Source organism: Aythya ferina, assembly GCF_964211825.1.
Source record: "Aythya ferina genome assembly, chromosome: 19".
NCBI classification, from domain to species: domain Eukaryota; kingdom Metazoa; phylum Chordata; class Aves; order Anseriformes; family Anatidae; genus Aythya; species Aythya ferina.
The window spans coordinates 2,932,856-2,957,320 of NC_140309.1; the positions used below are offsets into that span (position 1 = coordinate 2,932,856).

The window sequence follows — 24,465 nt, forward strand, 5'->3', positions numbered from 1 at the left end:
TGGAGCACAAGATGATAGAGGTTAAATAGAAATGGCTTAAATTTTTCATAGTTACAGGCATAAGTCTGTCCATTTATCCTCAATTAACGTAACCTAAGAGAAAGCCCCCGTTCATCCATAAAGCAAAGCAGCCAATCTTCCCTCATTAACAGAGATGCACCATTTTCTCTATCCACAGCTCATTTGTGTGGCTACGGCCTTTAATACAGGAACTTCACCCCAAGATGATTCTCAAAGAGAGATGTACTGGTACAACAGACTTTATTAGCAATATATTCACCTGCCTTCAGTCAAAAATACAACTGCATTAAATTGTACTTTTACCCACAGCTAAAAGTGATGGTTTGAAACATTGCAGTAAACATGTGAATGCTCTTCAGTAATAAAGTAATAGATTCTTAAGTACTATACAGGTATATTATGCTAATGCCAGATAGAAATGTATGGTGATGAAAAATATTAAGCTCTATTCAATTGGTGTGTTCTCAAACAGGATATAATAATCTTTCAAGCTTCCCCTAATCTATATATCCTCTTAAGAAGGAGATTAATTTTCATGCTAATTCATAAGCAAGTCACAGAGTCTATGCAATGAACTTTAGCCAAATACAACCAAAGAATGTCTCATTTTTAACCCAGGAAGCATCCTCTCCAGAGGCCAAAGAGTCCCTTGTGGACAAGAAAAAATATTCAACTTCCTTAGTTATGCTTCCTAAAATATTTATCTGTACAGACTCAAAAATATGACTACAATGTGTTATGACAAAGTATTACACCCACTGCAGATGCAGGTCATTGAAGTTTCTCCCTGGGGATTAAACAGAAAGCAATCAAAAAAAATAGCTTTGTGAACTTCTTACTGTCCCACAGTGCACTTAAACAATGGTAAATTGGTTCTGCAACATCTCTATATACTATTGACATATTTCAGTAGATTACTGAAGACATTAGGGGGTCATTAGACCGCTTCCATCCCTGAGGTTAGAAGGAAAAAACTGCTGGTGACAGTGTAATCATTCTCCTTCACTTTTCAAAGCTTTTTTCCCCCTTGCAGTCAAACATAACTGTAGGTATCTCATTACAGCATACGGAGAATTTTAGTACAGACTTTGTCCTCTTCCTTCTACTCAGCTGTATGCAAGGATCTATACTGATGAGAAGCTCTGGCATGAAGCATGTGGAAGCCCTCCTGTATCACTTAGAGGTTCATTCTAGAAGACATTGCTCAGGTGAGAGCCAGATGCTGCTGCGGGCAGACTTGTATTCAAGCAACCTCCCATGTCCTGCGTGTTTTCTGAACTGTACAGGCTCAACGTGTTTGTTCTTCACTTATCACCGCAGTGCTGTGAACAACTGTATCAAAAGCAAATGGGCAGATAAAGGCTGTTTCGAAGAGTCCTGACTGCCAGTAACGCGATATGCAACCACCTTGTGTGTGGCCATAGGAACAAAGATAGCCACTTGTGCAAGCCAGATGAATTCTTTACAGTCTGAAAGTAGATAAGAGAACACCGATGTTAGTCCCATTATTTAATTTACTACTGGGAAGCGTTCAAATGTTACTGTAGTGACTGTGGTACAAACAATCCTATTCAGAAGAGAAAGAATACTATCTCCCTCATATTGTTCACAGCCATTATGTTTTCTTTGTTCTATTCATTCTTGAACAGATGTTAGAGCTAGAGGCTTATAGGCAGTTTCTGAGTTTTAACCAATGTATTTGATATGCTTCAGCATGGATTTCTAAAACCAGAAATCTCTCTTCTTGCAGAAAGCCCTGTTTAATTTTTAACAGAAAAATGAATACTTGGTCTTCTAACTAACAAGATTTCTCCCTTAAAAAGGAAAGCAGAGTTAGCAATATGTTCTGCAGCATTTTTCCAATATTCTTTCATGAATTCTTAAACAACACTTTTAGGCTTAAAGATATTTTCTAGCTTCCCACATTTAAAAAAATTTTGGCAGGAAATAATTTTATCTGGTATTAAAACACAGTATCGGGCAAATATGTTCACTAAGTACCCTGCCTAGAAACTAAAACAATTTAATTGCCTAGTAACTCCAGTATTTTACTATCATGATGAATTCAGTTTGTCAAGAGGCATTAAACTCATGAAGCCTATCAAACGTATCGCATGCTTGTTTTAATTTCAGAACACACCTTCCTGATGCAATGTAGGCTGCCCCAGGTCCAAGGCTGAATGAAGAGGCAACTTTGTGCTTTCTTGCAAGTACTTCAGTAGTCCCGCTGTGTGATGGGGGAAGTCAGGGTTTGAGTATCTAAGCACAGGCAGTAGAGCCAGCATAGCTTCTTGGTACATCCCAGGGGGCTCCCAGCCAGCAAAGCCACTACAGCTCTGCAGCTGGTAGCACAGCCGTAACCTGGTGGGATACTTTGCACAGGTCTGCCCTAGCACAGCTCTCCCTTCTCCAGTATTTCCAAAGGGCTCAGGGCAAGATCTTACTACTGAGTATCAAGGTGGGAACAGCCAGGCTTTGCACAGACATTCTTCAAGGTATGGGCACAAGGAAAGAGAACGGAAAGGGCTGAATAGAGCTGCAGGGGTTCAGAGCTAGTATGGGAAGAGGGCTGGGGCTGAGCTTAGTAGCGACAAACCAAACCTGTTTGTAACCTCTTGTGGCCCAAGAAGATGAGAATTAAAGCTACCCGCATGGCCTTCCGAACTTGCATCCCCTCCCACACAATTACCTCTAGAACAAAGTGCTCTCATCACAAAGCAGCAGGTGTAAATCAGATATAGGTCCCCTCTTGTTTTCTCCATGTCACCTACCCTGCAAAGATACACGTAGACCCACATTCTTTCTGGGTCACCTAAGGAATCACAAGTTCAGGCATCTTCAGTCTCTTGGACTGAAAAAATTTGCCACAGTTGCACGATCAGTTTCCTGCTGATCAGGAAAAATGCAGTTGCAGAGAATCATTTGCTTGCTTTCTTGGGGAATGTTTTTAAGAGCAAGGGGTTAGTGCAGATACTAGCTCTTGAGTTTTTCCCACTGGGAAATGCTAGTTTTCCATGTGGTTTGTTTACTAACAAAACCTGAAGTTAAACTACTTATTCCCAGTTAGAGAAACAAACCCGTAAAGGAAAATGGAAAAAGTGGCTCGGAAAAGCACAATGTAGTAAAGAAATTCAGAAAGCAAGGATTTCTGAAGTGAATGGGAAACTGCAAAATTTGACGTGCCTGATGCAAGGTAGTACTTCACAGAATGGTGCTTTGAGAATAGTCTTCTCAAATACCACCTTCTTGCTGTATCACCCGCGGCACAGTCAGGACTCTTCCCGCTGAGCTGGTACAACCTGAGGCTCTTATCATTTGTACCAAGGCACGCGCATAATTCTCCAGCTTCAGCTCCTGTAGATCTGCCTTCATATTACACTACATTCTTACCCCTCTTGTAACACAAGAGGATAAGGAAAGTGAAGTACTGCTCCAACCCTTCGTGCAACAAGCAGTGGCGATACCTTTGCCTCTAATTAAAAATCTGCAGCCATTATGGAAAAAGAGCTTTCTTCATTTGTTAAGCAGCAGTAGAATTAGCACCACCTTTTTCAAATAGTACAAAAACATTTTTATAGGGACATTACAAGCTTCTGAAAGGTGCAAGAGGAAACAATGGGGACAGTAAGGAGGGCACTAACTGTTGAAGTCAGTAAGGACTTTCATTTGCTTACAGGTTATCTGATTACAGCCCCACAAGCAAATAGCACAATCTGTCATCTACATTAACACCCTCTACAGCTTGCACAAGTTAATCAAGTAAAAACCTTTTCTTGATCCTAATTTAACTTAGAACTTCAATTTACTGGAGCTTTGCTTCACATTTACCGTTCAGGTGAACTAAGAAGAACACTGGACTCTCCATTTTTACACTGATAATAGTAGTTGCAATGAAGAATCTGTGCTGTGATGAATTTGTACCTTAAATTAAGACACAAGTCAACATAAAGTGTGGTGGTGTTAATTTTGGAAAACCAAAAACTGACCCATTCAGTGCAACTAATATCTTTTAGCACTTCTAAGCATCCCAGAGAGTTTCACAGCACATATTTTAATTTCCCTGTGTAAGCTGGCTTTCAGAAGAGACATGAGCATTTGAGTGCAATTGCAGATAGAAAGTGTCAAAAAGTTAGTTGTATTGGGATCCTAGCCAGAGATTCAAATACAGCCTGCTGGGTTTTGGAAGTCTCTTTCTATACATTTCCTGAAGGTCTGCATCTGAACTGCCACGTGAGGTTACCCCCTTTTCACAGAGAGAGGGGAACTAATAGCCCAGCGACATGAAACTATGTGCTCATGAAAAATAGTGGAACAGGATATGAGCCCACATCCACATATTCCTCAATTTTGGTCATTTGGCTAAGACACAACACCCTCTGCAGCACAACCGTCCACATAAGTCCAAGCAAAGGGAGGCTTTGAGACAGAGCAGAAAAGAGGGAAGGAATGTTTTACTGACAGATCTTTTTCCATACCTAGTCTACTTGTAGAAAAATATCCACATTTCATGGTTTATCAACTTCTGCTTTCCTCCTTCACTTATCATACTAAGTGAGAGCTTGCTTGTTTACTTGAAAGGTATGTTAATTGTTGCCAGTTACCACTTGCCTTGTTTTTATTCTTTTTGTACTGTCCTATTAGCAAAAGGAATGGTGTGGGGAGGTGGAGTATGTATGCTCTGGGTGAAGGAGAAGGACAGAGGAACTGCCTTCTTTTAATTAACAATATCAATTAAATTAGTACAAGAAAACGGTCCAAAACCTCTCTTGGAAAGCAGCCTTGCTAACAATGCGAGAAGGTTCGTGGAAAAGCACCTCTGTTGCTGAAGTTCTGCATGGGTACCAACTTTCAATGTTTCTACAGAACCAGAAAAATCCACTGTACTCATTTTTTTGTGAAATGATCCCCAGGTCTGACTAGCTGTGCTAGGTATTCCACTATTCCAGATGGATTCATCCTTTAACCCAACTGACAAGAAACAAGAGCAAATTCTGTAACAGCCATCCAGGTGCTTGTGGCAACAAACCTGCACCTCAAAACCTGAAGGAGTTAAATACGAGGCAGTCCTTCCATGAGGGCTTTCCCCTGATGTGCAACTAATCCATCTCCCCTTGCCTAACCCTGTGGCTGCAGCCAAGCCCCAGGACCACATGAGGCAGTTTTGAACCTGAGGGTTCACATGAGGGTTTGAACCTTAACCCCAGCCTGCCTCCTCCAAGGAGGACAATGTGAAGCCTTGTCCAGGTCAAAGATGCATCTGTAGAGCTTATCTTTTCATGCAGGGAAGGGAAACCACAAAATGAGAGATTCATTTCTTCCTGCTTGCTGCGCAGAATTTCTCACATACAAACCTCCAGAGGTCTTTCAACATCAGATGCTCCCACTTCCAAGAAAGCTCTCAGCTTTGAGATCAGAGTCTCAGTTCACAAGGCTGTTTTTCTTATTATTCCTGTAGACAGGCTCGCTCTCTCTAGGTGGTAAATTATTCATTCTACGCATTCTCCATCTATGACCTGACACCACATATACTGTTTAATGCTGTGAAATCAATATATTCTGAAAGCTGGGGTAGTCTATGGCAAGCTGTAGAATTTTGAATCCTTCTCACAGCTACACAAGCTACTCATTTTTGATGTTTTCAATTAATAGTAATTTCTCCACAACAGCACACTATTTTAGAGGACAGTAGCCTGCAGGAAGGACTGAGGGATGTTGTAGTGAGTCTACTTAACACTGCAAAGCCTAATACATATTAATGCTTTACTTCCAAGTAATGTCTATGTATTAAATGGGTATTTAAGCCAAAATCTCAAATAACTACGTTTCCGTAGGCTTTTTGAAAGCAATGATAAATGCTTGCTAAAGCGCTTAAGAACTGACTGGCGTTCTACAGTGAAAGCTAATGAAGACCTCTCTCCTCCAAATTAAGTTTTTAAAAAGTTTAAAGTCACTAATTTCATTGTGACTAAACATATACCAAGAGTTCAGTATTTGCAAACTCTAGACTTTCTACAGAAACTTAAGCCTTTAGTCTCTACAGGGTGTTACAATCATCTGTGATACTTTCGCCAAACAAGAAATAAGGAAAGTCCATCTTTACATTCAAAGTGAATACTATATTCATTTCTTTTTGTAATCAGAAGGCTACTAAATGTGATTATGTTTAAAAAAATTGGTGTTACAATGTCTACTAAATCCCCTGTCACCATCCACTCATACTTCCATTCTGGCCAAATTGACAAGAACTGTTGCTCCTAGGCATACAGCATAAAGTAAGGACAAAAACAAATGCTAATAAGCCAGCCTCTGCCTCAATGTAAGTAAAGCCCTGGGTTGCCTCACAGAACCTGAATTCTGCTCCCATACCAAGGCCAGTCATTGCGCTGACTCCTTCCCACGACCACACAGGAGTGAGGGTCCCGCTTCAACCTTGGGCTGAAGCTCTCTTGTTATTTAAGGGATGAGACAGAATGAAATCATCTGCTAGTTGGTTCTGCACCCTACTGCTGCCTTAGATTAACACAAAATTCAATTCCATGCTAATCATCCCAAGTCCTTGCTACATGTAGCAGGAATACCTACCACACCTCGAGTGCTGCAGAAACTGCCTTCTTTCAGGAATTATTGCGGAAGTATTCACTGCAAGACTGTCCTCCTCCTCCCCGGCAGTCTCATTCTCATTTCCACTGCTCTGCTCGGACACAGATACTCTGACCTAGCTACAACCAGGGGAGAAAACAAATCCCTCCACCATGACAGATGTCGTGCAAAGGATGGATAAATCTCCATCAGGAAGAGTCCATCTCTTTTATAGTGAGGGACAGATCGGTTGAAATGCCTGGAAAAGCAAAACCTGAGGACAACCTCCTTGGCAGCAAGCACAGTAGAGGCAAGCACTGGGTAATCTGTATCAGATAATGTAAAGCTTGGAACAAATCTAGTTTAATTTAGACAGTGGTGGATATCTGGGTTTATTTCAAAACAGGCAACGCACCAGCAGGGTGCCTCTACAACACACTGAGAGAAATCAGTTCCCTTTACAACATAGCATGTATACAGGGGAGGGAGGCAATACATTTGGAAGGGGAGATCTGAAGTTCGATGAGGCTGACAAAGGAAGACAGACAGCACAAGGGAGAGTTCTCCGGACTCTTGTTCACCCATGTACTGTGCCCATAGCCCCTTCCTTAAAAAAAAAAAAAAAAAAAAAAAACACAGCGGGGGCCTGGAAATCAAGCCAGCATCCTCCAAGACTGCTTGCACATGCATCCGGGACAGCTGCGAAGTTACCCAGAAGTTTAGAGGTGGGGAGTGAATATCCTTGTTCACAGCTCTGTCAGGGTCTGTGGGAGAAGAGAAGGGGGCAGAGCCATATGGTGTGTGATGGGGTAGGGCTGCTGGGCATCAGCCGAGCAAAACCTGCTTCCCCTGCAGACATTGGCTGCTTTCCCTTTTCTCTCCTCAGAGGCACTTGCAGGTGGTCTGTGCTTTCCCTTGCCTTCTACCCTCTTCTTTCAGCCTCCCACTGTGCTACTCGAGGGGATGCAAGAGGGAGCAGCACCATCCAGTTCCTAGCAACAAACCAACTTGCTCTGCCTCTGCTTTCAGGATCCTCCTCCTCCTCGCGGCTTTGTGCTGGCGAGGGACAGCACACCTGATCCCAACGGCTTCAAAGATATCTGTGCATGTCAGAGGAGCAGACGCTGCAACCCTTGTATCAGTTCTCTGATGCGACACCATATAGGACTCCATACAGGCTGGCATTCAGTGCTCACTCGGCAAGCCTCAGCATTTTGAAACTTCATCCTTAGCCAAGGAAAAACCCAGAATATCTCTGTAGCTTTCTACAAGTTGTCTGTAACTAGAGCTACTTTTAAAATTATGAAGCTCAGAGACTATTCAAACTGTTCCTCTGGAGGAAGAAATGCAGTAATTCACTTTGTAGCAGCAAAAGCATTCCAAAAATTAAGAGAATAATTCATTCAAACATGGTAATAAACAAAGGGATTTGCTTCAAAGACAGCTGGCGAAAAGAAAACACTCCCAGTAGGTCCCGACTGTGTTTTGTGCTCTGCCACCAGTCTTATTATTAGAAGGCCTAGTCAACATGAGAACCTTTAAATTCCTGTTTGTCAGACTGCACCTAGTCATCTTGTGCTCTCCTGTCACCCTGCCTGTCCCCGTGTAGCCGGGAAGAATGTTTCTGCAATGATTTATTTAATAAAAAACACAAAATTAATCAGATAAATTATTCAAAACATTATTTACTAACTTTTGCTGCTCATGCTACAAGGAAGAAATTGAGCTCCTAAAAACGTTACACATAAAGGTTGTGCCTGCAAAACAGCTCTGCCAAATCTTAAGCCGACTGTTATTTAAGAAATCCCCATGCCCAAATAGCTCCTACCACCCAAAGAAAGGCCAGCACAAGACACAAAATAGAGGTTTGCTCTCCAACATCAAAATTGGGAAAAAATACATATATTTATCTTAAAGGTCGGTTCAGTCATTGAATAGTTGCCTAGCAACATTTCCTAGCAACACCACTGCAGGAAAACCACAGCAAGCACTCTGCTACAAGTCAATTAGATATGGTAATTCGTATGGGAAGATCCCACTGTCCGTTCCAATTAGAAACAACAATTCTTTCCTCATCACCATTCTTTTTATTAGAAGCTTTGTAAATTTATCCTTCACTCCATTTTGTCCTGCCTTTGTTCCTCTCTCCTTCCTGGGTTACAAAACTTTACATCAGCAGCAAGTCATCATTGACAATATTAGAAGCAACACCTAAAAGTGTAATACAACCCATTCATCTTCACTTCCAAATCAATGATCAGCTTCTCTCCTGCAAAAGAAACTGAAGACACACAGCTGGCCCTCCCATACTCTGCAGATTTGGAGATATTTCCAAAGAAAGAGTCTTACCCAGTGCTAGTGCTGGCACTGGAAGTTGTGCTGCGCATCCCTCAGTAGCTGTAGCTGAGTAACTTCACATCCTGAAACATAATACAATTAGGGAACAGGGCATTATACCAGCAAACTATTATGTTTTGCTGTGCCACAGAGTCTGTAAGCAACAGCAACAGATAAAAACAGTTTGTTCAACAACAACAAAAAAAGTAATTAAAGTGCTTGGTAATTTCATGTCATTTAATGCAATGTATTCTGAAATGAGATTTGAAAACTAAAAAGCCAGGCAAATCCTCGAGATGGGAGTGATCACATACTTAAAGCTGTTCATATTTGAACCTGTCAATCTCAGCAATGAAATTAAATGAAGAAGAAAGAGATCCTGTGTGGGCTGGTGACTGATCAAGGTTTAAACAGTCATTTACTGATCTCTTCAATACACAGTAATGACAAAAAAATAGATTTCTTGCTGTCCAATGACCATAATTTTCCAGTTGTTTACTCTCTCCAGAGCTAAAAAGCTATCTCCTGCTTAATTGTCTGCAAAAGCCATTATATACTTTCATTAGTGTTTTCATACTCTCGCACTCCTTTATACAAGTCACTAGTAACGTGAGGGACACTTCTCCCTCAAACTTTGAGGGAGGTAAGCTCCAACATAACACTTAGAGACCTCACCCGTAACCTACTCCTTCCTAACAAGCTTTCTAACAAGCTGCAAACTGACAAAACAAACAAGTAGAGAAGTCCTTTCACAGTTTTAGATCCTGAAACATATTTCCCCAGCACTGTTCTCCAAAAGCAAGCAGCGCTGCTGACCTTCGGCCAGCACTCCTTCACCACTGAAGCACCAGTTGCTGCAAGCACCATATTGCCATTGTTCAAAATACTCTTTAGGAAAAATGCTGAGGGTTTGGGTCACCGTGTATCGTGAAGAAGATACCCCTGCTACTTTCTGAAGTTGCAAAGAAGATTAGGCCACTGCTACTTTCCAGAGTTGCAAGCCCCAGGATACTAAGGAAGGAAGTAGGTAGAGAAGTTTCCTCCTTGGTCCCCCTGCCTCAGACAGGATCAGCAGCAACCCACACCTTTCCTCAAAGGCATTTACCCAACTTGACCTTAGCAGCCTCCCATGATGAAGACTACACTACCTCCAAAGACAAGTCATTTCAGTACCTCATTCACTTAACCATCAATGGGAAAGATCTGACATATCTGAAGCCTTTTGTTTTCACTCAAGACTCCTTTGCCTGCCCTCCTCCCCCTCCAAATTTCTTTCAAAAGGATTCACACAGCCCACAGGACAGCTGCCACACTTAGTTTCTATTCACAAGGTAATTTTTCCTTTTCCCAGCTTCAAAATTCTGATGCATGTGTGCATTAACAACCTCTCTTCTCCTTAAGACATAGCTTGAGTGGCTGTTAAGGACCAGAAAAATACCTGGCCATCCCCCTATAAGACATTCCCTCAGTTATCAACATTGCCAACAAGGTGTGGCTGCTCTGCTGTGGCTAACACAGCTGGGAAAGCATGGCAGGCATGTCTGGAAGTACCTGACTTCAGGTTGAGAAATGACACTGCAGTTCCAGCAGAATCAGCTCTTAGACACTATTAAGAGAATGCTTATTAGTCTGTCAAGCCTATGTGGTGAATCTGCAACCCTCTGGCTGACTACAGCTTGCTACTTATTTCAGAAAGCCCACAGCAAAATCGTTCAACGGTAACATAAAGGGTAAAAACCACAACTGTGAGTTTTAATGTATAGCTTGTCAAAGTTATCTGAAAGGTCTACGTAGCCTTTAGCAAGGGAAAGGCTCCCCACACTTGCCTTTGAGCAATATATTTGGTAATAAGGTAGTATAATCAAAAAGCAGACCTTCCTCCATAGTGAGCATGTTCTGACGCTCTGATTTATGTGACAGTATCCTGCATCAACTGCAGCTGGGAGATCTGCCTACACCTTTCCTTTAAAGTGAAGACAGAAAAGAGTGTTGAATCTCCAGAGCTACCTGGATAACACAAACCAAAGCAGGTTAAATTCTGTAACAGCAAAAATGCAGATGCACTGAGTGCGACAAATCAAAATAAAAGGTATGGAACAAGTATCACCATTCCTGGGCAAACGTGGAAGGGGAGGCAGGGGCAAACTGAGGGGCCCCTCTCTCCTTGCCACCTTTTCAGTCTTCTCTAGGAATTGGTGCTCCATCTCTGAGGCTGGGTTGTGGGCCTGCTCCCCATTCCCCTCGCTGCAGCTCGTGGGGTGCTTGCCATGCACCTTGGTCTTTCCCAGCTGAGTGCTGCGACTCTCCATGGAGGGAGCATCTCTCTTGGACAGGATCAACCGAGGCGAATAAAGGCAGACAGGCACCCTGCTCTCTTTTGCCCCAACACAGCTCTAAAATTAATGTAATCCATGAAGAACAAACAAGCAAACCACAGCCCCCAAGACTCCCTAGACACCAATCCAACTTTACAAAAGTTAAATGTAGTTAAGTGGTTAGAAGTTACTCTTTCAATAGTGTGGTTTGGGATTATGTAAATTTTGTGTTAAGAGCACAGGGAGTCGTTTATAGCCTTTTACAGAAATCACAGTACTGAAACTGTGTTTGCTCATCCCTCAAAAGGCCAGAGAAGACTTTTACAAAAGAAATGACAAAGGTAAGATTTGAAAGGTAATTTTAGAATTTAAATGAGAAAGTAGTGATTATGCTTTCAGCCCTTCAAAACATACAGAAGGGCTTTGTTATAAATTTGGGCTGGAACCAGCCCAATTCAACTATTAGAAAAATAGAAAGAAAACACAACAAACAACTTCTCTGCATTAAAAATGTCCTTGTGCTAACAGTCCAGTGATCCAAGACTCCCTCCCTCACAGGAACGGGAGGACAAGTGAATAGGTCACTTGAGAGCTCCATTTAATCGTGAAAAATTTCAAAGCTCCCAGAAAGGATCCTGTAGGGTAATACACTAGCAAGATGAAAGACATTACAGTCTGTGCATCCCAAATTCCTTTATGTTCTTCAGATGCACTCAGCCATGGCGAGCACCAACTGCTCCTCTTCTCCGAGGAGTTAGCTGCTACGTACCAACTCCGCTGCAGTCCCCAGGATTCGGCAATTCAGCTTTAGCCATGGTTATTCGACACGGATGAACTAGAGTCAGAAGACAAGGCTGAGGAGAAAGCCACAGGACAGAGCCAAGGGATGGTTACCAAGTGCCACAGCCTAAGAGGAACAGTGGGCTCCCTCCTAGCACCCTGAGCTCCTGAAGTCCCCAAGGGTACAAGCTACCCCAACTCCTTCAGGAAAAAGCACTTAATTCCAGTTTGCTTTTAGGTAATTAAGCAATAGAAAATCTCCCTGTGCCTAATGGTGGTGGTGTTAGGGGGGAGGGTGGTGAGGGAAATAAGAATACAACACAAGTTTGATGATCTGTCCTTGTTACAAAGAGAAAAACTGCACGTAAAACCATTGGGAGACAATCAGAGAATCAACCCAGGTCACTAAGGAAGTCTGGCAGTCTCTGGGCACAACCCATAAGCTTTCCTGAAAACATCTATCTTAAATATCACATTCATTCTTGTTTTAAGTTCTCCTTTTGCTTAGAAACCCAAGTGCCTGAATGGTTATTTGTGGAATACTAATAGCCACTTGCAATTGAAATGAAAACATACCACAGCAGAAACCATGCAGACAATCCTTTTTCTAAGTCAGAGGGCAGAGAGAGGATGCAAGCTGCAAAACGTCAAGAAGCATAGCAGTGGCAAAAAAAAATAAAATAAAAAATTATTTGAGCATACAACCATTATGAAAAGCAGCTCTGTCTTGTAGCTAACCTACAAGCTCCCACCTAAGCTTCTGTAAGCTTCCACATTCAACTCAAGTTCACTGGTCATTAGATACACAGAGGCCAAGGCACTGGTCAAATGTTTTGACAACATGAATTTAATACTATCACCTTCACAACAAGAGATGGAGGGGGAGAAGAAATGTCATAAATCTCATCCCAATGCTTCCCCCCTCCTTTTTTTTTTTTTTTTTTTTTTTTTTTTAAAGATAGGGACTTGTTAAAGCCAACTCTTTGATTCATTCACTAGACTTGCAACTTAACCTAAGAATGCAATTGTGTGTAGGGGGGGAAATCCATCCCTTCTACACGGATCAAAAGACTTCAGTTTTGAAACATAGCTGTTTTGTTTACAGGGACAGCAAGTTTGTCAAGTCACCTCTTGCCAAAGGAACCACAAGATCCTTGCAGAAAACACTTTTTCACAAGAAAGCACATACAGAAATCTTTAAAATACTGTTGTAAAAGAAGCACTTATTTTCTTTAGCAGATTACTTGTTAACCAGCGGGTACGTTCACAAGAGGCTACCTCCGGGTCTCACTTGAGATAAATGGTTTTAGACTGGAGAAGGGGAAATTTGAATGCACTTGCACTGAATCTTCAGTGGCTTAACATTAATTGAACACAAATGTAATTGCCTGAGTTTGCAAACTACGTAAAGGATTTTATTTATGAGTGGAGTCTTACGCTCTCCCTGTTCATTCTTTGTAAAGCATAAAAATAAGAGCAGCAAGTAAAGACCTCCCAGTTTCTGGTGGAGCAATGCTTCCTTCTCCTCTGACTCCAGTTCTTTCTTCAGGCAGTTTGCCTTCACACCAAGCCAAGGTTAAAGAACACTACTTGTCACATGCACAGACGTGCAGGATTTGGGTGGATTCCCATGCCTCTGACACAAGGTCGCACACAACTCTTGCAGCAAGCCAGGAGAGCAATAGGGAGTTTAAACCTGTCACTCCCCATTCTCCTGGGGAGGTGAGCAGGACCCAACACCTTCTGCTCTTCGGATTCAGCATCCTCCAGCTCATGTACCTTTTCTTGGAGAAAGGAGAACAAGGGGAGGAAGAGTTTTTGCAGAGAACACTTTTTTGCCTCCTCTGATTGCAGCCCTATTACCTGTCAGAGTTCAGTATACATCAGCAGGGATGTCTCCAGAAACAACTAATGAGCAGAAGGCAAGTTGAGTCCCCTCTGAAATTTCACAACACTGAAATGCAAAATCATCCATAGGAATATGGATCAGCTGTAACAACGGCAAAGATCTGAGATGTTCGGCAAGCCTGTAGTAATGGGCACTGCTACCCAAAGACGAAAAGCATTTGGGAGGTGACACAGCAGCATACTAATGAATCCTTGGAAAGAACCGCTGCTCTAAAAGGCATGGAGAAATCAGACTTCCAAGGGGCTAATCTCAAGGTGTTCAAGCGTACCTCCACCAGAACCATCTGCATGTTTCAAGCCACATGCAAGGGCCAGGAGAAAGCATACAGTCTGTTCACACAAAGCAGCTTTAAAGAGCAAAGGACCAGCCTTGCATCTCAAAGTGTTTAACAATGTGCCAGAAATACTGTTCCACACCAGTTTGCAAAGGGATGTGGGACAGGAGACCTATGCCCCACTGTTCAGGGCATCCTGCACCCACTAAGCACACATATCCTTCCTGGGTGATGAGTTTACTAACTGCTTCTGCTGGGGATCACAGCCTGACTGCAGGCTTGTTACCTCTCAGGATTCAGCTGCAGTCTGTAGCTGCTGCCTTTCCTACCGAAGACAGCAGGATTGCTCAGCCAGAGGCTTCAGCAGGAGCGTAGGTGGCTACGGGTAGGAATTTTGCTAACAGCCTTATGCAAAACTTTTTGCAGGCATTGGCTCAGATACTTGCCTAAAAGGCACAGGAAGAAAAATAGCATGTTGAACTGTGATGCACTGGCAAACGGTCTTGAGCAACACCAAAAAAAAAAGCAAAGATGGCAGCCTGGTCACTACCCATCACAAGAATCCATTTTCATCTGGCCTGCTTTGGATGCAGTAAACATGCTGAAAGTAACTGCAAACCCTTAGGCACCACCGCGACAGGCTTGTGTACCTCACTGCAACTCCACTTAAGATCACAGGGCTCCTTATCAGTTGCTATTGTGCAATTGCTGTGGATTCCATAAGCAGAGAAAAAAGGAGTAATAATGAACATATTTCTTCCCTAAGCTATCGCCTTGCAACACCTCAAGAGGGGCTTTAAAGCACAGGTCAAGAAGTCCAGTAGTTATGGCACTGAAGGAATGACACCTGAAAGGCTCCAACACTGAGAAATACTAAGTGCTGCAATTACAGCCAAGTGACTGTAAACCAGACACTGTGATAAAGAGAAAAGGATGGGCACTGTCTTCAACAGACAGTCATTTTTCATTGCCTATCAGCAACGGTTCCAACTTTGGTCTCATGTGCTATAATTACTTTCAGCTTTGCTCTCGGGCAAGTATTTTTCAAAACCAGTTTCCATTCGAGTGGAAGTGACTGACTCCCTGCCACGCACACTGCAAGCTGGACACAAACCTCCTCGTGCCCTGGCTCACAGAAGCCATGAGATACAGGCTGTGGGGCACTTTTCACGTCTCACAAGCGATGTTGCAATTGAAGTTTATGAGTGGGAGAGCAAGCTTGTTAGCTCCCCGTGAATAGTCTTGGACACGAAGAGAAGTTTTCTGATGGTTACTGTACACGAGTGAGAAAGATGACTACCTAAGAGCACATGTCCATATTATGGCCTGTTACAAAGCAATTAATCACTCCTACTGAAACTTTAGAAAAAACAAATCCTTTGCAAGTGTCCAGGATAGGAAGTTTTCTCCGCTCTGAAACACCAGTGCAGCAGCCTGAGAAGACAGATTTGCAGGCAGCCTGAAATGGAAAGACAATTCCTTAGTACATGCAGCCAGAAGGAAGAAATACTGTACCAGACCTTTGGGCATTGACTACAGCTCCTCCAGAGGTGTTCCTTGCAAATAGGCAGTTTGGTCTAGTCTACCACATCCCTGTTTTTAAGGCGAAAAGTACACCCTCCAAATCTAGGTAGCTTTCTAGATTTAGAAGTAACAGAAAGATGCAACAAATCTTTTAACATGAGAGGACTGGTGACAATAACGTGGACAAACGTTTTCCCCCTAAATTTAAAGTTCCAATGGATATACAGAAAAGATTAGTTTGCATATATATATCTATTTTTCATATTAATTCCACAAATGATAGAATACATACAGATTCAGCTAGCATTCATGTGTGGTGTCCACCATCAGAAGCTTTTGAAAAACAGCATGAGAGGTGAGCATGGTACACAACTACCATTTGGCACACAAACAAAGCAGGATAGAAAAAACGGTATCACACAAAGTCACAATTCCTATCGGAACAAGCATTCTCAACATGCGCAGTCGTCTCATTAGCTGGTTATCATTAAGCTATTCACCAAAAATAAATTAAAATGGTTCACCTAAAGAATAAATACAAATTGTATTATAACAGAGTCCAGGAGAATTGCTATTGGGAAGAGGATCCATCCTCATTACAAAGAAAATGACTGATTCTGAAGTAATCTTAGATCCCAAAAATGTGACACACAAGTTTTGATGTTGTTCTTTGCTGGCCAGTAAGTCTGTACAGTGGGAAAAAAAAAAAAAAAAAAGAAAAAAAAAAAAGGTTAGTGAAGTCATTGCACGGGAAGAATTGACTACAGATTTGGTCTTTGTGACTTTATTAGCTCAGCCATCACGTTTGTTAGGCAGTTGGATCAGAGTGCAATACAACTTTGGGCCATTTAAGGAAAAATTGGGGCAGAGGGGCTGGGGGTTCATTGCACCTTATCCCTGTGAAGTATTTCTGAGATTAAAGAGCATGTGACGGAATTATATGGGAGAATATTATTAGGTAGTTTTAATTGTTAAGTTACACAGTACCAGGAAAGGAATATTTAATTTATGTAGTCTACAAATAGTCAGCCATACTGTGAACAACAGGAATCTAATAGCCTCAGCTAAATCAAATGAATTAAAAGCATAAAATTATACACATGCATGCACACCTTGAATAGCTCTTTTGGCGTTAGCCTTGATGCAAGACCTGAATTCAGGAGAAATTACTTTACAAATTAGAGCACTTAGGTAGCCCAGATAAAAAATAATCCTTCGTGTTGAGGGACTAATAACATATTTCTGAAAAAGCAGCAGGAGGAAGGCTGGGGGCATAAGCCTGGCACAAACACACAGAGCACATATGTGGAGATTGTAGGTTAGTCTATTAACAAACGCTAAGAACCCCTGCGCCATCCCAGGGAAAACAGATGAAGGACCAGAATGTACAACCCAGCACACTTTGTTCTGCTGTAGAGAAATAGCCACGAACAGTTTCTATTTCTTGCCAAGGCAGCCAGCAGATCCCTTAAAAACAAAAAGCAACCCATGCTGTTAAATGTCCCTTCACCACCCTCCTGGCTGCAGGAGCTCCATGATTGCCACCTGCTTCCTAAAGGACTCGAGTGCTCAAGAATAGCATGAAAAATGGACCGATTGCATACAAAGGAACAGCAGCCAGCAGGTGAAACACGGCCAGCCCAGAGGCACCTGCATGGGGCTTGCTGCTGCAGAGCGCATGCCTCCCCTGACGGCCTGTTAGCCAATGGCCCAGGCTGTCACTCGGGGCACTGCAGCAGAAAGCTGCAGTTTTATCCTAGGGAAAGGCTCAGTGGGTTCATGGCGTTTCCCAGAAAGTTGTCCATGCAGTCTTGGCACAGCTGGTTCAACAGTTACCTGTTCCTCAGAGGAGCCTCCAACGCTGGCACATTTTCAGCCCTGATGCTTGCATTAAAGTTCAGAGGTTTTATCCAAGTTATCCTTAACCCACTGTGCTAACACCAAAACAACCAGGTGATTTATACTGCATTGCTCTCTTCCTGCAGATCTTCACTACATTGCTGCCTCCCAACTGCCTGACCTTGCAGTGCTCAGCCCTGCCTGGCTTTTTTGGTGGTCTTTGAAGCTCAGAATTTCACTAATTCATTTCCATGCTTTATTTCTTCTAAGAACTGCTTCATGAAGTCTGCTCAGGCTTGGGAAGCAACACTCTGTTAGTGTGTGCCTTTTATAACCAGGAGCTGAAGCATGAAATGGGAGAAAGACTGAGCATACGTATATTCACACTACAGCATAAATGAGTCTGAGAATAGAGCTCAGAGGAGAGATGGGGAACAGCTTCCTGGCCTAGAAGCAGCTTTCCATTCCAGAAAGACGAAAATTGATTTCTGCATTCTAGTTCAATTAATTACCAAAGCCATTCCCATGTGATTAAATTGAGTATATGCTGTAGACCAACAGATTTTCCACCAGGATTTTCAACAGTACGGGAGGATGGAGGCTGTCATTCCTGCCAGTGCAGTGCCACAGCCAGGCTGGCTTTCACTGTGCTCCATCACCACTAGTGCCCGTGTCTTCCTTCATCATGTAGGAGATCACAAGCAGCTTTCCTACCCATCTCACCAGCCAGCTATCACTCAAAGTCATCCACAAAAGCCAGGGCGTCACCATCCATAAGTGCCTGCTGCCTTACCAATGATTTTGGAGCTCTTTTCCCTACTCCCATTAAAACCCAAATCCAAACAAGCAGTTTTGGAGATTAGAGGATTGTCTTTTATTATGTTCTGTGACCTCGATGCAATTTTTCCAGAACAACTCCTCTGGTTCACATTAACCTTCTCTTGTGGGGTAAAGACAGAAACCTCAGGAACAAGTCACCCCAGCTTGTGACTCAATTAAGCAAACTAAAATAACATTCTGCACCTACCCTCCACGAGTTTTGTAAAGTTACAGCAGTTTCCAACCCTTCAATTACAGACAAAGCATTTTGGTTAATAAATTTAAAATTATTAGGCCAGGATATGTACAAGTACCTGCCACAAGGAACAGTCTCTTAAGATTCTTAAAGCTGAGTATTCTATTCATTTGAATTGGGGCTAGTTGAGTTAAATTGATTTTTTTTAATGCATTTATCCTCTACAGGGACTTTTTTTTCTTAAACGCTGATTTGTTAAAACTGTGCCTATCCAATACTCATTACTGAAATGCGTGGAAAGCTGCCAAAAGAAGCGATGCCTTCTGGACTAAACAAGGGATTTATTACTGGGAAACCACAGCACAGGGTAAAAATCCATCACAAACTTATCGATTTAAACTGATTGTAAGTAATCACACACAATTTATATTAAGTGAAACATACTGCCATCTAATTTAGAGTAAGTGAATTGAATGCTACTACTCTGAATTCTGTTTAAAAGCAAACTAATTGATATCCAAATAGAAATAATTGACGCTTTCAGAAAACATTAATAAAATATTCAGTTATCTCTGTTTATAATGTATTGATAGGTCATTTTTACCTATTTAAAAACAGTTGGGCAGTAATTATAGTGTTATATTTCAGCACAGGTTTATACATAAGCCTGAGAGGAAGTTAATTAGAAGTGGACAAATACTTTGCAGTGAGAAGAAAATAATTTGATGTGCAGGATGCAGGTTAAATGACTTCAGCTCATCCTTCCTATAGAAGCCTCAAACTTTGCCTGCTTTCCACCTAAAAGATGATGAAATCATACATTTTACTAAAACATGCTTCTCTCACCTCCAGAGAAAACATCTCAGGATGAAAATTGTATTGTGTGGCACAAGTTGCCATTGTGGGACCGCTTCTTCCCTCAAAGCTCCCATTCAGGGAATTGAGCTTGCCAGTCTCCTTTGATATGTCACACAATTGGATCCCAATCCTCAACAACATTAGTCAGCCCTATAGCCAATTTTATTTCTAAACAAATATTTGGAGGTGTTTGTTGCTCTTTTAAAACTGTCAATGTGCAAACACTTCCAGGAATAAAAAAATCATCTTGTTCAGAATGATCTCTCTCACAGGCATAAGTTTGGCTATTAATATTTAAGGATGTACGAACATATTCTTTATTAATGAAGTTCCTTGCTTATAACAGGAACACAAAGCATGCCACCATTTTTAGTATATTGTCAACCTCCTAGGTTTTGAAGACCACAAGCCCACCCCAAAGCTTGAAATTTTTAATTTTAAAGTAACACTCTAACATATGTTGTACTGAGGAGTTTAAACCTAATCCTGCAATAAGCTGTGTGTAAGTGGAACAGTTGTCCATAACTAGCCTCATTACAATTCAATTAAATCCATTTGCAGAGTGCAATGCAGGACCGGGCCCTTAGGAATTTGTTCCTGGAGCTTATTAAATTGCTAGGTATCTTCAACAAGGCAACGGCACTGCATCCAAACCATAATTTATTTCTATTTACCTTGTTAGTACTAACCACCTGTTAGCTGTTATTTTTGTGCAACCAGACACTTCCATTTATGTAAACTTTTCAATTTTTGTTATAACCTGTCTCTTAATACATTTTTCATGGCTCTTAAAATCATAATCAGTTTTATGTTGCTTAGACAGTCTGGTGCTAGACTTACACACAAACCACAGGCGGCACAAAGACAACTGTCAGCCTAACTTATCCAGCAGCATGCCCTGGCAGGTCAGCGTCCCCAGCCACTTCTCCTATTTAAGGGCTTCTGTATTTCCATCTAACCTAACTGAAGCCATGAGACAACTCATTATATGGGGAATGCATTCTCTGGTAAATACTCCTCAAGAGCTTGCATCAAACTTCAAGACATTTTACAGGCAAAGTATACCAAAAATATACAGTACTGCAGCTTTTCAATTATATTTATTTAATGGGAATGCATGGTTGTTTTGTTTCCCAAAAGCTGATACCAATCCCTTGATTAAGCACCTCAAAGGCTCTCTTCTGCTGGTTCTGCTGAGCTGAAGTGGTACTCTCCTTAAACAGGCCAATACTAAATTTTACAAGAGGATGTTCCCGCCCCCCAGATACTTGCGGAGCATGATTTAACTTGCCGAGAAACTACTGTCAGAAACAAAATCTATTTTGTAAGTTCAGGTTTTAAAACAAGGTCAGCCACTACAAAGCAATGCGGTTTGACAAAGACTTATTTCTACCCAGTGATGTGAATATAGCTAAGCAGTAACAAGCCTGTTTGCACGCTGCTCAGAAACACCACCAGAACTTCCACCCACAGCTACACACATCGGATGCAGGCAGCTGAGCCGGTTGGAGGTGCTCGGTTGCCTTGCAAAGTATTTACTTCCTCACAACAGAAGAACAGTATGTTATAAATTAGCTCATACTCCCATTTCATAAGCATTGCACTGCTGTTTTAAGACAGTTCCCAGACTAGAAAAACATTTGTTCACAGCTCAGGAGCTAGCTGCAGCCCAAGGCTGGGCCTCCCATAAACAACAGGCTATCGGCTATGACACTGCTAAAAAAAAAGGTGTGAAGAATTAGCAAATTAGAGTAGTAAGTAATCCTCTTCACTAAGGGGTAAATAGATTTATTAATAAAGAAATAAAAGCAAAACTTTGGTCAGAGATAAATTGTCACAAGGGAAGGAAGTGAAAAAGGTTTATTTTGTCAAATAATGGCTAAGGTTAGGCAGATACAGCTAGCAATTTTTCCTGCTGCTTTTCTGCCTCCCCACTCATTCTCAGCAGTGTAGCTATTTTCGGTCTCTGAAGCACATAGTAGAAAAGCAACAGAAACTGGTAAAAAAAAAAAAAAAAAAAAAAAAAAAAAAAAAAAAAGAAAAGAAACAAAAGAGAAAGGTTCAGTGGATCAAATGCAGAAAGACAACTCAGGCACAATCTTTGAATAGAAAACAGGGAGTTGCACAATTTGAGAATCATCTCTTGGCATCAAAAGCAGCTCACAGTAGGATTATTTCTGTGCAGAGTTCTGCAGGTTACAGTTGTGGTCAATAGAAAACAAGGATCATACAGGTGCTCTCATGGGAGCATGGCTACAATAGCACGTCTTCCTCCTTTGTAATCTAGCTTGGGAGCTAGAGCTCCTAAGAAAACTCTCATCAGACAGGGTTTTGTTGTGTTGAATAACCAGTTTCCTCAGACTTGCATCATTGTGGATTACAGCATAGAAAACTGGAAATTTCCTAAAACAAAATGGTTTCATCTGCCGTTACACTAGTAACTGCACACAACTACAACTAAAATTAGTGCCACATGTCCAAGCTCATCCTAAAATAAAGGGCCAAGGTCCCTTAGCTTTAACTTGAAGAGCCTGCTTTAGCAGAAGCCATTTGTCATGCGTTGCGCTGCAGGGTCTGACACCTCGCTTTTCAGCATTAAAGTAGCTCCACTGCTAACACTTCCAATCATCCAGCACCTGATGATGACAGCAGTACTGATACCGTGCAAGGCTATAGGGGACATGAAATGAGATGTTGCAAAATGTCTTCAGATATGCTTAAGCTGTTGAAGCAGCAGCTAATATTTGCTTTCTTCCCAGCTCAAAAGGAAGCAACCCTATTAAAAGACAAGCTATCTCACACACTCAAAACCCTTCATTCCCATCAGCTCTAACAGAGGCCACTACTCTCCTGCCCTATATGGTGACAGAGCTCAATTCAGACAGCAAACCCAACCCAATTAGAAATGTATTTACACTCACTCTGGATGAAAATCAGAGTTATTTCAGGCATTAGCCTTTTTTTGATGGTAACAGACAGAAGGCACCCTGCCCTACCTTTCTTAGGCCTCTACTTGGTCCTAGACAGGAGTTTCAGCCTTTTTCAAATGGTCTGTCTTAAATACATCCACCACTGCTCCAAAAAAGCCAGCTCATGCACCATCTGACCTAATGATGCCCTCCTGCCTTTCAAAGCACCACACAGTTCCCCAGGCCCTTCTCTTTGCAACATACCCTCACTGCCTGGCAACTCCTGCCCCGAAGGCACAGCTCCAGCCCCCCAAATGCAAAAGGACTGGTTGCTAACCCCTGTCCCCAGGCTGCGTGGAAATCACCAGCAATCACCCCCAGCCAGCTGTTGCTGTGAGCTCACCCAGCCCCAATCCCACTGCCCTCCTCCAGGTGCTGAGGCTGTGCCGAGTATTGCACGGGGCTCCCAGAGAACAGGTATCCTGCAAAAAGGGAGGGGGAAGGAAGTTAACCTGGAAAATGCTTTGGAGGAAGAAAAAGAAAGAAAGCGACAGATAATTGTTGACAGCCTGCCCTAGAGTTGGAGAGAAGCTGGAAGAAGCATTACAGACAGCAGAAACTCACTTGGAAGTTACTTTTTCTCAAGCAACATTTTAAAGCAAAAAAAAAAAAAAAAGCATCCCAAATGTTTCTTTCCTCAAAGTTGTCACGAAACCAACTCATGGCAGCACCTCAAAGCACTGATGAGGTATTTGTCTGCTGTATGTAAAAAACGCACCAATGCTGAGCTTTCAAGATGAAGTGCTACCTGAATTGCTTCATGCAAGCAGAAGGGCACATGGGAACACAGAGCAGCAAGCCCAGCACAACCCAAATCTACTGCCCTAACCCAGCACTCACCTCCCTCCTGGGTCTGGAATTAAATAGGTCACAGCCTCATACAGGGGGAGCCTGGCTCAGGATAAGCTGTAGAAGATGAAGCTATAAAAACCCAACGTGCAACTGTCTCTAGAGAGATTGCTTTGGCTCAGCTTCTTTTTCTACAGGATGTACGACACTGCCTGGGAGACTGCTGGCTTCTCTTCCCTGCCTTATCTTAAAAAACAACAACAACAACAACAAAAAGCAACCTCCCTGCCAGTCTCCAGGGAGAGTTAGGGGCTCTAACTCCCCACTAACACAAGCAAATTACCCCAAGGAACTTGCTGTCCTGGGTTGCAGTTTTAGCTTCAAGAAGATTTCTTTTTAACCTAAAATTGCAGTCAATGTATTGTCATATAGAGCGCACACACAAAAATCCCCTCACAATCCCACCTTCCTTTGGTACCTGTGTGACAGCATTCCCAGACACCTCATGTACACAGCCTGTTATTTTCTGATGGTCCTCTCCTCATGCCACAGCTTTGGATCTCAGACAAGTGACGTGTTGATACTGAGAGTAAAGAAATGCATCTGCTTGATGAGAGCAGCAAGCTGGTGTAAAGGCTGTCAAATGGAGGTAATGTCTTACAACTGCCTTAGTATAATGAAAATATCTTTTAACACACAGCAACAACTGCAGAGTGAGACAGAAAATAAAACTGCCTACACCTGGAGAGCACGCTCTCTGCTTGAGAGAGCATTAACCTCTGCTCTGGGCTACACAACCTCTCTGAGCGGAGGAAACCCTATTTCCAACGTGTCAGATCAACTCCAAAAAGGGGCAGGCAGACCATTTTGCTACCCATTCCTTCTGCACCAAACTATTTCATCATCATGCTGCTGTTTGGAGGAGATGGGAGAACTGCCAGGATCCTGTGTACAAGTAGCTCCTTGCACAGGACCAGCCTCAGACAGCCTCAGCAGCACACGAGGCCTCGGCTGCGCTCAGCATGGCCACACAAAGGCAGATGAGGTAGAAGAAAGCCTTAGCTCAGTTGGGGAAAACCACTGTCCAGCCCAGCACACCATTTCAGGTTTTTAGAGTGCTGTCTATATAACAAACGTGTTTTTTTCAGGAACTGGGGATAAAAATAAAGATACATGTGAAGCTGAAAACTCTGCATAGCTCACACATACTTAAACGCACCTGACTGTCAAACAACAACAGAGAGGGAATCAACACA

At 42.3% G+C, this 24,465-nt stretch overlaps 1 long non-coding RNA gene across 1 annotated transcript in view; it reads right to left on the bottom strand.

The window, feature by feature from the left end:
* Positions 1 to 244: 244 nt before the first annotated feature.
* The window catches only part of LOC311421296, a 30,875-nt gene continuing 6,654 nt past the window's right edge, over positions 245 to 24,465 (bottom strand). Inside the window, exon 4 of the long non-coding RNA XR_014684795.1 lies at positions 245 to 1,490. This is a non-coding gene — a long non-coding RNA (uncharacterized lncRNA). The remainder of the gene's footprint in view (positions 1,491 to 24,465) is intronic.